Below are 14206 nucleotides of genomic sequence, written 5' to 3'. Positions count from 1 at the left end.
ACATTGATAAATTTTGTAATATATAAGTATGTTATTATAAAAAAATTAATTATATGATTGATTAGACACATTTTTCATAAAAAAATGTGTTTTTAACAAGAAATCAATAATTAAAAGAAACATCTTTTTTTGTTCTTATGAAATACACGTTATCGTTATGTGTAAATGAGCTAGATTGAAGGCACTTCAAGCACCCTCACTATCATCTCTGACTTCTGTAGTCTAGACAAAAGAGGTCGAAGATGGTAATGAGAGAAGCTTGAAATGCCTTCACGTCAATTCCAAAACGGCGATTAGGGATATCCGCAAGAGAAAAAATATTTTATAAAACCACTAAAAGAGGTCGAAAATGGTAGTGAAGGTGCTTGAAATGCCTTCACGGCTTCACGTCAACTCCAAGTCGGTTAAGGTATTCGCGAGAGAAAAAATATTTTATAAAAGCACTTTTATTTGATTAACATGTGAAAAAATAGAATTGAAATTAATGCATTCAAAAATATTGAGAATTTTGAATTTATAGAAAAAAATGAGGAAAAACTGGTGAAAGGAATAGTTTGGTGCACGACATTCAATTTCAGGGACTAAAATGAGTCACTTAATGCAAAGTGAAGGACTAATTTGGTGCATCTACAATGATGACATAATGAACGACACGTGAACAAATACTGTTGCGATACATGGCACAAACGGACACGTGGCCAAATAACATTGTGACATGTGGCACAACCATCCACATCAGCATGCCACATATCACTGGTCACCACATCATCATATCATTACATGTGGCTAAATCATTGAGTGACACGTGTTACTTACAATCCACATCATCAAGCCATGTCATCACGTCGTTAATGGAAAATGGGTCAGGGACTAATATGGTACACTTTTGTCAATTTCTGGGACGTAATTAGTGCAATTGAAATCTCAGAGACGATTTTAGTGCACAACGCCAATCTCAGGGACTATTTTCGGATTTAACTCTATAAAAATTCGATTATAATTATATAACTACGGTAATCACTAAAATAATAATCGCTTTAAACACTCCACCTTATATTTATTATGTTTAAAATGTAAGGTTACTCTAATGATTAACTTTTTATGACAAATGTAAATTATATTAGTATTACAATTGATATGACCGCTGTATAACTGCCGATACTTCATCCCAAGATATAAAAGGGAGGTAAAACATTTATTTGACACAATGCATTATGCAAAGCTTATTACTTATTTACTGACTTGAGCGTCGGAGTGCCTTTTGCAAGTACCCACCCCTTTGTTCTCTCGTTGTTGACGTATACCTCATCCTGACGGAGAGTTTACAAGTATTTATCAGCGGACGAGCTATACACCGGTCAACCTCTACAAGAACAATTGGCGCTGTCTATGAGGACTCGAAATAAAAACTCTTCTTTCTATAGGCCCCATTTCCCACTTTTCCAGTGGCTTCAAGCTTACCTGCACCTTTGTAAACAAAGGTCGTATAATAAATCATTATGGCCCTAAAAAGGCCGATCTATATCTATTATCTCTGTTTTCTGATCCATATCTATTATCTCTATTTTTTTTATCTATATCTGTTATCTCTATTTTTCAATGTATATCCGTTATCTCAGTTTTTCGATATATATCTATTATCTTTGTTTTTCGATCTATATTTGTTATCTCTATTTTCCTATTTATATCTGTTATCTCAATTTTTTTTTTATCTATATCCGTTATCTCTGTTTTCTTATCTATATCTGTTATCTCTATTTTTCGATCTATATCTATTATCTCTATTTTTGATCTATATCTGTTATTTATGTTTTTTTTATTTATATCTATTATCTCTATTTGCTGATCTTTATCTATTATCTATGTTTTTCGATCTATATCTGTTATCTCTATTTTTCGATCTATATCTGTTATCTCTATTTTCTGATCTATAACTATTATCTCTATTTTTCGATCTATATCTATTATCTCTGTTTTTCGATTTATATCTGTTATCTCTATTTTTTGATCTATATCTATTATCTCTGTTTTCCGATCTATATTTATTATCTCTGTTTTGTAATTTATATCTATTATCTCTATTTTTTGATCTATATCTGTTATCTCTGTTTTTCGATCTATGTCTATTACCTCTGTTTTACGATCTATATCTATTATATCTATTTTTTATCTATATCTATTATTTCTATTTTTCGATCTATATATATTATCTCTGTTTTCGATCTATATCTATTATCTCTATTTTCATATCTATATCAATCATTACCAGATCTATTCAGATCTATATCAATCATGATCAGATTTATATCAATCATTGTCAGATATGTATCAACTATCATCAAATCTATATCAACTATCATTCGAACTATGATTATCAACAGTCGGCAAATTCAATCAAATATCAAACGAGCACAAACACTTATCTATTCACAATAACTATTCAATTCAAAGTCGCATCGTTTACATATGCACAATCAAACTCAGTCATCAAGCAAATCACCAAACAAAGGTAAACTAACGCGATATTCACCTAGCAATGTTGCCTTTATGAATCCTTTCAGGATTCCAAACAAAATCCACATGCCACATTTAATGAAACTATTCAGTTCCATGAAAAATCCTAACCGTTGCATCTATTAAATCAATACTTCAAAATTACATTGAAAAAATCAAAGGCACAATCAATGACAAGACTACTACACTTTCTAATACATGTTAACTTCAAATCACGTCTAAAATTTAAATTATTTTATTCCTTATTTTAATAAAGTAAATTGATTTGGGGCTCCATACCTATAACTCAGACCGCCGAATTATAATTAAAAAAGCTCAACCTGCTTTATCAAAATATAGCCAGGCTAAGTTTGGGAGCTGTGCTATGGCCGCTATAACTCGTCTTTAATGCTATAACTCAACAGTATATGTTATAGATCAGTTATCAATAATGGGCACCAAAAGAAATATTGTAACACCCTGGTATGCTATTACTCTCCATTAATGTAAATTATTGAGAGTATAACTGCCGATGCTTCATCCCAAAATATAAAAGGGAGGTAAAGCGTTTATTTGACACATTACATTCTGCAAAGTTTATTACCTACTTACTAACTTGAACGTCAGAGTGCCTTTTGCAGGTACCCACCCCTTATTCTTTCATTACCGATGTATACCTCATCTTAACGGAAAGCTTACAAATATTTATCGGCAGACGAATTATATACCGGTTAACCTCTACAAGAACAACTATTATTATTTTATCTTTATATTTCCATTTTTCAAAACAATTGAGAGTATATTATGGACATCCTAGTTAAACGGGGAAGGAAGAAACCTGGATACATGTGTATATAGAAAAATTAAAAAAGGTATCTTTCATTATTTTCTTTTGGTGGTTTAATTCTCCGACGACCTATACACAACCTAATCTGACTCGGACTATACTTGTTATCAAGTTACATTATTATCGGTAAATTCAATGCTTAATTTCCTTCAAAGGAAAAGTCCTACCTCAGAATTATTGGATATATGCAACGTAACATTATTGACTCAATTGAAAGTTTGAAACACATGCCAAGACCAAAAAAAGAAGAACACACCCCCACACATGCATTTCATATATCATATATATATGTATATAGAACAAAAATATATCTAAGTGAAAATAAAATAAAATTGTGATTTTCGTATTACTATAAGAAACATTCCAAAATCCTTTTTTTTCCCTTTTGCAAAGTGATTGGTTTGTCAAATATTAACCCAATTAATAATAGAATTTAATTTTGATATACTGCCAGTGTAAAGTAGTTTTATACGTGCATCCAATTATGCAATGTCAGCTATATTAGTAAAAATAACTATTTTTCACATTGATCGCGTGAATAATCATTCAAAAAAATGGATATAATTGCACAACTGTATAAAACGCTTTACATTATCAGTACATCAAAATTAAACTCTTAATAATAATTCGATGTAATAATATAAAAGCCTATAGAAAATGTAGAAATTACTACTGAATTTTATACAAATCTGTTTATTCTCAGTTACAGATCTGTTTATTCTCAGTTTCTCACAATTTAAAGTCAAGACTCTAGACATCTAACTCAAAAACTTAATCACTTGCTTGGAACTTTTATCAAATTAAACCACGTATGGTTCTTGATGAAGATAAATGCATTGATCAGATTGAGTAAAATGGAAAGCGACTACTACCATAAATTTTTATTTAGTTTCGTATGTTGTTTTTTGTCGTCTTAATTTTTTTTCATAAATAAATAAGTAACAAATGCAATTATTAATATATTTTTGGATGGAATTATCTGACGAGTGCATCTTAAAAGGTTTTTATTTTTTTTGTCGGACATTTAAAAGGGACTATATTTTAACTAATTTGAGCTGAACTAATGGTTAGTTTATTGATTCATTTAAATACATATTAGAGGTTTAAATTTCAATTTGTGCGTACAGCAACTCATTCGACAACAACAAATCCTTAAATGAAGTTCTAATTCGCAATAGAATAATCCTTAATCTTAACTTGTTAGGTTGAAAAATATTATGACAAAAAAAAAAAAGACTAAATTCTTCCTTTTTTTTGTATGAAATATGTTTAGACCATTGTTCTGAAAATCGAACTGGACTGGTCGATTCAACTAGGTTAACCAGAAATCGGTCACTAGAACGGTTTGGTTGACTCTAAAAACCGTCTGGCAAAAAATCGGTCAAAAAACCAATCGAACTGATAGTTAACCATTGAACCGGCAGAATCGACCGATTTTTTAGAGGTTTTCTGGTTTGATGACTCCCTCCAAAACGGCGCCGTTTTGACCCCTTTTAAAAAAAACCTAAATAGCTACCCGATGCCCAGTCCCCCCATCCGCAGTCCCACTCATCTCCTCTCTCTGAAAATTCAAAGAAAGACAAAGAAAAGAACCCTAGTGGCGTAGCCCCCCAGCCCCGCCCCACAACCACCGCATCTTCTCTCCTCTGTTCGAGCTCTCTCTCTGTATTTGCCGGTGTCGCCGTCTCTTCTGTCGCCGCCGTCATTCCCCTGTTGCCGCTGTCACTCCCTTTCCTCTTCGCCGCCGATAAGCACTCCCCTTCCACTTCGCCGCTGTGTCTCCTTTCTCCCCTGTTTGAGCTCCCTTTGATAATAGTTAATTTTGTTCATAATTTTCTGTGATAATAGTTAATTAAATAATTAGTTTGCTGAATTAATTTTGTTCATAATTTTCTGTGGAGTTTGTTGATTCGACTGTGGAATTTGCTGATTTTAGTTTTACTGTGATGCTTGCTTGTGTTAATTTTGTTCATAATTTTGCTGTGAAGTTTCCTGATTTTACTGTGGAGTTTGCTGATTTTAGTTTTATCGCGGAATGTGTTGATTTTTTGCTGATTTTAGTTTTTCTTTGTTGTACATTGAAGATGGAACAATCACAAAGTGTTAATGATATGAATTAATTATTCTGTATTTTTTATTTGAATTCTGAATTATATGAATTAATCATTTTAAATGTTGGATTCTGGATTTTGGTTTTGTTGTATGTAATTTGTAATTTGGATTTCAGAATTTTGGATTCGGATCAGCTTCTTAAGCCATGGCAAATTTCTCACCCAATTCAATCAATCATGGCATTGGCGGATATGTTCCTGTATTGATCTGCGTATTTTTTGTTTTCATTGGTACCATTTATGTCTAAATAACAGAGAGACCTTGTGTTAATTAATATGAATGTATTATCCAGTATTTATGAGAATCAGCTATTGCCTATTGATGGTCTTGTAGATTCAACATATTAGTTATTGTATCCATTATTAGTGCTTCTAGTTTCATGGTAGAAGAAAATTATATTATACTTTCTCTAATTTTTGGTTCAGTGTTATGAGTTCTTATAATTGTGCGGTTGTAATTTTGTCTGTGCTTAACACTTTAACTAGTGTACATTAGTTTACCAAATCTTATTAATAAATTTTTTAAGAAAATTATTAATGTCTAATTTTGAGGTATAACACCTTTTAGTCTCATGTTAAGGTATAACTCTAAAATTATTTTCATACTAAAATTTTTTGACTTAGAAATTATTGAATTTAAATATTTAAAATTATATATTAAATTTTTAATAATTTTATTTAATATTTAATTAAACCGGTTGAACTCCGGTTGAATTCCGGTCGAACCACTGAACCATTGAATCAGTCACTTTACTGGTTCATTGACCGATTCGGTTCTCACAACCTTGGTTTGGACCTCTTTTCATTTTTGTTATAGATCTCTACCAGAAATATTTGGGTTATAATAATTTGCTAATTCTGAACTAAATTTGTTTTGTGGAACAAATCCCTTTCAATTTTAAGAATAACTATATAGATTATTATTGTAATCAATTTGTATTTTGTATGTAACAAACTAACAACCAAATATAGTTATTCCAATTCACTTTTTTTCAAGGTTCTGAGAACTGGACCGGTCATCAAACCGCTCTAGTCACTGGTTCATTGGTTTACAGGTCCAATCGGTCTAATTGGTGATTCAATAATGATGATTTCCCTGGAAACTTGTTTTTGACTCACTCCATGTCCTTCACATCCTTGTAGCCCTACAAATTCACATCAAACACAAAGTTATTCATCTTTTCATCCATGGAAAGCCACATACACAACATGATAATATAACCCTATTGTGAGAATAAAAGAAAGGTTAAGAGCAAACTTAGGGAGTAAAATAAGGTTTGCAAGGAGTTTTAATAGAAAATAACTTGTAGGGAGTTTTCATAGGAAGAAACTATTCTCATTCATTAAAATTATAGCATAGGTGATACTATATATATTTCTGTAATAATGTAGTTGAAACATCATCCAATAAAAAAGAAAGTTAATTCACATCCTATTTTCTCATATTGGCTTTGTTATAGTTAGTGCATTATTGTGGGTAGTGTTCAATTTTATATTACTTTCTATCTATTAGAAGTCAAAATTTCGCTGCAGACTCAACAATTGGTATCAAGAGCCAACGTTATATTATTCATTATTTGAGTGGTAAAATTCAATTTTGAATATAATGACTTCTACTAGTAGTAATGTCAAAGTAGGCAAATATGAAATCGAAAAGTTCAATGGAAAAAAGGATTTTTCCTATTGGAGGATGCAGATGAAAAATCTGCTTATATCACAGAAGTTACACAAGGCACTAGCGGGAAAAGAGAAAAAGCCGGAAGGAATGAAAGATAAGGATTGGGAAGAATTAGATCTTGAGGCACGGGCTGCAATAATATTATGCCTTGAGAGGGATGTTGCTTTCATGGTGAACGAAGAAGCAATTGCAGCAGGCGTCTGGTTAAAGTTAGAGAGTAACTTCATGACAAAGACTCTAACTAACAGGATCTACTTAAAATCCAAATTGTATACATGCAAGATGGAGGAAGGCACCTCAATCCGAGAATATATCAATAAGTTTGATAGGATCATATCAAACTTAAAGGATATAGATGTAAAGGTTGATGATGAAGACCAGGCCCTCATATTGTTACTTTCATTACCGAAGTCCTATGAAAATTTGGTGCAGACATTGATGCTGGTGGGTGACACTCTGACCATGGATGAGACGAGGGCATCACTTTTATTAGATGATCTACGTAAGGTTGCTACAAGTGTAATGTCATCTTCAAATGGAAGAGAATATAATGATCAAGCACAAGGATTGTTCGCGGCTAGAGGAAGCACTAATAAAAGAGGAAAAGGTAATAAGCTTGGAAAGTCTAGGCCAAAATCTAGACCTCACACGGAGAGAACATGCTTTAAATGTGGTGAGGCTGGACATTTCAAAGCAAATTGTCCAAATAAGAAGATAACTTTCAAAAAACAGAACAACGACAACGACAACCCGAAAGAAAAGCAAGAAGCAAGCTACGTCTCAAATGATGAGGAGGATTGTTACTCTGTAACAGAACAATCTTATGAAATCTCCGGTAAGTGAATTCTTGATTCAGGAGCCTCTCACCATATGTGTCCAAATAGGAAGTGGTTTACTACCTATGAAAGCATAAATGGTGGCACGGTTTTAATGGGCAATGATCATGCTTGTAAAAATGTGGGGTTGGGTACTATAAGAATTAAGATGCATGATGGAATAGTAAGAACCTTAAAGGATGTGAGACATATTCCAGACTTGCGAAAAAATCTTATCTCCATAGGTTTGTTGGAGAAAAATGGTTGCAAAATAGTTGCGGAAAATGGGGTACTAAAAGTTGTTCGTGGTTCTTTGGTAGTGATGAAGGGAGTTCGTCACGGTAATCTTTATTCTCTTTTGGGGACAACAGTCACAGGTGAGTTAGCAGTTAGAATCGGTGGAAGTAGAGATCAAACAAATTGCACAAGAATATGGCACATGCGGCTTGAACATATGTCAGAGAAAGGTCTATCATTGCTTTGTGGACAAGGTTTGCTGAAAAATATGAAGAAACCACAAATAGAATTTTATGAGCATTGTGTGTATGGAAAGGCATATAGGGTGAAGTTTTCTACAAGCAAGCATAAAAGCAGAGAGTTGTTAGACTACGTGCATACTTATGTTTGGGGGCCCGACTAAAGTTATTTCCAAGGGTGGTTCCAGGTATTTTGTTACTTTTGTTGATGATTATTCTAGGTATGTTTGGATTTACTTCCTCAAACATAAGAATGAGGTATTCGATACTTTTAAATGGTGGAGAGCAATGGTTGAAAACCGAACAGGTAAGAAGCTAAAAACTCTACGATCTGATAATGGCACAGAGTACACGGATGGGGCTTTCAAGGAGTTCTGTGACCGAGAAGGCATTACAAGACACTGGACAGTTAGAGAAACACCACAACAGAATGGAGTTGCCGAACGACTGAATCGTATGCTACTTGAGAAGGCAAGGTGTATGCGCTCTAATTCCGGGTTAGGCAGAGAACGGTGGGCAGAATTAGTTGCTACAGCTTGCTACATAGTGAATTGATCCCCACATTCTTCTCTAGATAGAAACACACCTTATAAGGTGTGGTCAGGGGAACATGCAGATTACGAGAAACTCAGAGTCTTTGGATGCACAACCTATTATCATGTCAAAGATAATAAGCTTGATGATAGAGCAAAGAAGGCAATCTTTTTGGGGTATCCAAGAGGGGTTCAAGGCTATCGCCTTTGGAGTGTAAATGATTCTAAGTTTGTAATTAGCAGGGATGTTACCTTTGATGAACGATCTATGGTAGCTTTGTCTAAAGATATGGTGCCAGATGATGGTGATGTTGAAAAAACTTCAAATACTCAAGTGGTGGAGATAGAGTCTAAATACCAACAAATAGACTCTAGTAATGTTCAGGTGGAGCATCCTAATGCTACTCGAGATGACGCAGAGGATGAAATTGATCATGAGAAAATTCAGCGAGAAAATGCACATGCATTACAACAGCAGCAGCAGGATTCTTTGGCATCTACTAGGCCAAAGAGGAATTATAAATTTGTTCAGAAGTTCGGGTCAGACAAGCCTTTGAGACGTTATGGGCAGGTAAACTTGGTAGATTACGCACTCTTAGTGGAGGATGATGAGCCGGTCACCTTTAAACATGCTATCAAAGACAAAGATAGAGAGAGTTGGTTTGTCGCTATGGAGGAAGAGATGCAATCTCTTCATAAGAAAAAGACATGGGATGTGGTCCCATTGCCCGTGGGAAAGACTGCAATTGGTTGTAAGTGGATGTATAAAAGAAAAGAAGATCCTACTAAGTCAGATGGTACAAGATTCAAAGCTAGGTTAGTAGCAAAGGGATTTGCACAGAAAGAAGGTGTTGATTACAATGAGATATTTTCTCCTGTGGTAAAACACACTTCCATACGGGTGCTTTTAAGTCTTGTCGCTCATGGTGATCTTGAGTTGGAACAACTAGACGTGAAGACTGCATTCTTGCACGGTGACTTAGAGGAAGAAATCTACATGTATCAACCTGAGGGTTTCAAGGTTGAGGGTAAAGAAAGTCAGGTATGTCGCTTGAGGAAATCGCTATACGGATTGAAACAATCTCCTCGGCAATGGTATAAGCGATTTGACTCCTTTATGTTAAAACAAGGTTTTTCTAGAAGTAATTATGATTGTTGTGTATACATTCGTAAGCTTCCTGGAGGTGATTATATCTATCTTCTATTGTATGTGGATGACATGCTTATTGCCTCTAAGAGTAAAGTAGAGATAGATATGTTAAAGTTTCAACTTGGTAAAGAATTTGAAACAAAAGACTTGGGTGCTGCAAGAAAAATATTAGGCATGGAAATTAAAAGAGAGAGATCAAGGCAAAAATTGTTCTTGAGCCAAAGAGGATACATTGAGTGCGTCATTGAAAGGTTTGAAATAAAAAATGCTAAATCGGTGGTAACGCCGTTGGCTCCACATTTTAGGCTCTCTGGTAAACAATCTCCCACAACAGCAGAGGATAAGGCTTACATGGAAAATGTACCTTATGCTAGTGCAGTCGGTAGCCTAATGTATGCTATAGTGTGTACACGCCCAGATATTTCACAGGCAATCAGTGTTGTTAGCAGGTTCATGGCAAACCCAGGTAAGGCACACTGGGAAGCAGTCAAATGGATTTTAAGATACTTGAAGGGTACCATTGACACATGTTTATGCTTTAGTGGAAAATCATGTCAAATCAGCGGCTTTGTTGATTCTGATTATGCTGGTGATCTAGATAGAAGACGTTCTACGACTGGTTATGTATATAAAATGCAAGGTGCTCCAGTTAGTTGGTGATCGATGTTACAAGCTACAGTGGCACTATCTACTATAGAAGCTGAGTACATGGCAGTAGCAGAAGGGGTGAAAGAAGCATTGTCGCTAAGGGGTCTTCTAGATGATTTGGGGTTGAAGCAAGATTGCGTGAATCTGAGTTGTGATAGTCAAAGTGCAATTCATTTGGCTAAAAATCAAGTTCATCATGCTCGTACTAAGCATATTGATGTAACATATTACTTTGTGCGTGATGTTATAGAGAAAGGTAACATTTCTCTTATAAAAGTACACACAGATGAAAATCCTGCTGATATGTTGACTAAAGTAGTGTCAGGAAACAAGTTCCAACACTGTTTGGAATTGCTCAACATTACTTCATGTTAGGAATTACATGGAGAAATAGAGGAACTACGATTGGTTTGATCCTGAACAAGGGTATGTAGGCAGTCATTGTAAAAAATGATGCAACCAGATATGAATAACACACTTTGATCGTCCAAAATTTGAATAGATTTTAAATTGTGAACGAGGTGGAGAATTGTGAGAATAAAAGAAAGGTTAAGAGTAAACTTAGGGAGTAAAATAAGGTTTGCAAGGAGTTTTAATAGAAAAGAACTTGTAGGGAGTTTTCATAGGAAGAAACTATTCTCATTCATTAAAATTATAGCATAGATGATACTATATATATTTCTGTAATAATGTAGTTGAAACATCATCAAATAAAAAAGAAAGTTAATTCACATCCTATTTTCTCATATTGGCTTTGTTATAGTTGATGCATTATTGTGGGTAGTGTTCAATTTCATATTACTTTCTATCTATTAGAAGTCAAAATTCCGCTGCAGACTCAACACCTATAATACACAAATAGGCATAGCCTCCGCTATATATTTGAGTGTATCCAACATGTATGGAATGTTAAAAAAGCAGTGATGAGACGCAGAAGTTGGTGAATTAAAAATTATTAAAATGGTTACGTTGCAAGTATAGTTCTTAACTCACCGAAAATCTGCCTATCAATTTAGAAATATGTCACAGAGAGTTAAATTAAAAATTACTGGGAGTTTTAAGTCCCAAGTCGTCTCCCAACGAGTTGCAGAAAAGTGTGCTGTCTTATTAATCAGATGTTCCAAGAAGTTGAGCTAAGTAAATTGGAATGTAAATTGAGGAAAATTAAATAATATGAATAAAAGCCTTGACTTGGAGTTGATTGGTTGGAATTTCTACTATTGTTGGAGTGATTGTAAGATTACTTTATAATTAATGGTTGTTCTGTTTGGTTATCCTTTACTAAGTAAGGGAAAGTCAAACAAGCTGGGATGCCAGATCTGTTCACAAGTTGCAACCCACTTAGTTCAAAGGGATTGGCGTTGGTGACAGGATAGCAATCCAACATTTAACCCAATTACAAATTTTCTTTCAATCCTTCCAACTCAAGAGTTCCTTTTAATCAACTCCCCATCAAGTAAGGAAACTACTCACGCATTGTAAATAAAGAATCCATAGCACATGAAAGGGAATTAAAAGAAGACATGATTATTGGAATTGAAATTAAATTAAAAAGAAATAATCCTCGCATTAAATAATCATAAAAGTATCTGAATGATAGAATTGAACAAAGAAAAGAACATGGAAGAATGAAACCAAGTTAAGAAAACAAACTAGAATGATGAAGTCTTGATAAGGAAATAACTTCTTCTCAATGTTCCAATGCTAAAACCAATTGAAAATTAAAATTCCAAGACCTAGAGAGAAAAACCTAAGAAAGTAAAACTAGATCTAAAACTGTCTGTGAATGAATCTCCCCTTTTATTTCTGCATGTTCTCTGACTCTAGTCTGCTGTTCCGGGCCGAAAACTGGGCCGAAATAGGGTCCAAAATTGTCCCCAGCGAAATCTGCAGATTATGCAGATCGCACATGTCACGCGATCGCGTCATCCATGCGGACGCGTCATTCGCGCTTTTCCTTGCCACGCGTTCGCGTCGTGCACGCTACCGCGTCGCCAGAGCTTTTTCAATCCACGCGGCCGCGTGAGCCATGCGACCGCGTCACTGCGATTTGCTCTCCTTCGCACGGTCGCGTGAGCCATTCGACCGCGTCACTTCTCGCTGGTTATCTCCTCAAATTCTTGTGTTCCTTCCATCTTTGCTAGCTTCCTTTCCAATCTCCAACTCATTTATGCCCTGTAAAGTCTGAAACACTCAACACACAGATCACGGCATCGAATGGAATAAAGAAGAATTAAAAATAAATAATTAAAGTCTCTAGGAAGCATTTTTCAAACATGTAATAAATTCAGGAAGGAAACCTAAATGCATGCTAATTTAATGAATAAGTGGGTAAGGATCATGATAAAACCACACAATTAAACACAATATAAATCATAAAATAGTGGTTTATCAAGCAACATTCAACAACAAACATTTAAAGGGTGAGACTAAATTAACCACCAACAACACCATATCTGAACTGAACAATCAGCATTTAGCAACAAACATTACAGAACATTAACCAATAATAACACTAAAAGGGTGACACTAAATTATAAAACAGCAATTACAAAACACTGACAAAAGAAGAACATTAGCATTAGCAATTACAGAAATTATAAAACAGCAACCAACAACCAACAACCAGAAATTACAAAACAGCAATTACAAAGTTAAAAACATAACTGAAATTACAAAGAGCTTCTTGGCAAGTGAATTATTACTCACAGATGCATTGTTATCAGCAACTGCTTCTTGATTAATACTTCCATCATGGCAAAGCTTTGATCACTCTGATTCTCACAATAGCAATAGCAACAAGCAACAGCATCAGATTCCGTAATCAATCATCCAAAAACTAAATCAAATCAATCGCATAGTAAATTAATTGCAAGAACCCTCTGTATGGAAAATCAAATTCGAGCAAATACCACACAAATTAAAACAACCAACAAATCAGTGCACCCAAGCAGCTTGCAGAACAACGCACAAAAATTGAAGTAGTATATGAAATGAGAGAGTACAAAACTCACAGGAGATGCAGTAGACAAGCCAGCCAAGCACCAAAACATCTTGAATTCTCAGAGGAGGAGGAAGAAAGAATCAAATTTGGCAGGGCGCAGAAACCTTAGCACCTCAAGTTCCCAAATCGAATCACGAACGGGAGAAACCCTAGAATCGGGAACAGGGGCGACAAGACGGCGGCGCGCAGGACGAAGACGATGGAAGATGGACGCCGAGCGAGGAAGAAGAGAGCAAAGTGCGAACAGGGGGTTGAGAAGAACCACAGTTAGGAACGAAAGGGAGAGGGAGCACAAGTTGTGGGTTTGAGACAGGGGGAAAGAGGAAGTCGTGGAGGCGCCGACAACCACGACGGCGGCGGCGGAACCGGGTAGAAGAAGCCAGGGAAAGTTTGGGGTTTGTTTCTTCAGAGAACGGCTTTGAAGGAGGGGGTGGGTTTGGGGAAGAAGGGA

At 35.1% G+C, this 14206-nt stretch overlaps 1 long non-coding RNA gene across 1 annotated transcript; it reads right to left on the bottom strand.

Moving 5' to 3' along the window:
• LOC110270563 lies at positions 13390–14127 on the bottom strand. The gene is made up of 2 exons (XR_002360200.1): positions 13766–14127; positions 13390–13525 (listed from the first exon to the last, which is right to left on the bottom strand). It is a non-coding gene; the product is annotated as an uncharacterized LOC110270563 (long non-coding RNA).

This window comes from Arachis ipaensis, chromosome B04 (assembly GCF_000816755.2).
Source record: "Arachis ipaensis cultivar K30076 chromosome B04, Araip1.1, whole genome shotgun sequence".
NCBI lineage: Eukaryota > Viridiplantae > Streptophyta > Magnoliopsida > Fabales > Fabaceae > Arachis > Arachis ipaensis.
The sequence above is the reverse complement of the archived record's forward strand: the minus strand, read 5'-3'. Positions and strand labels throughout refer to the sequence as shown.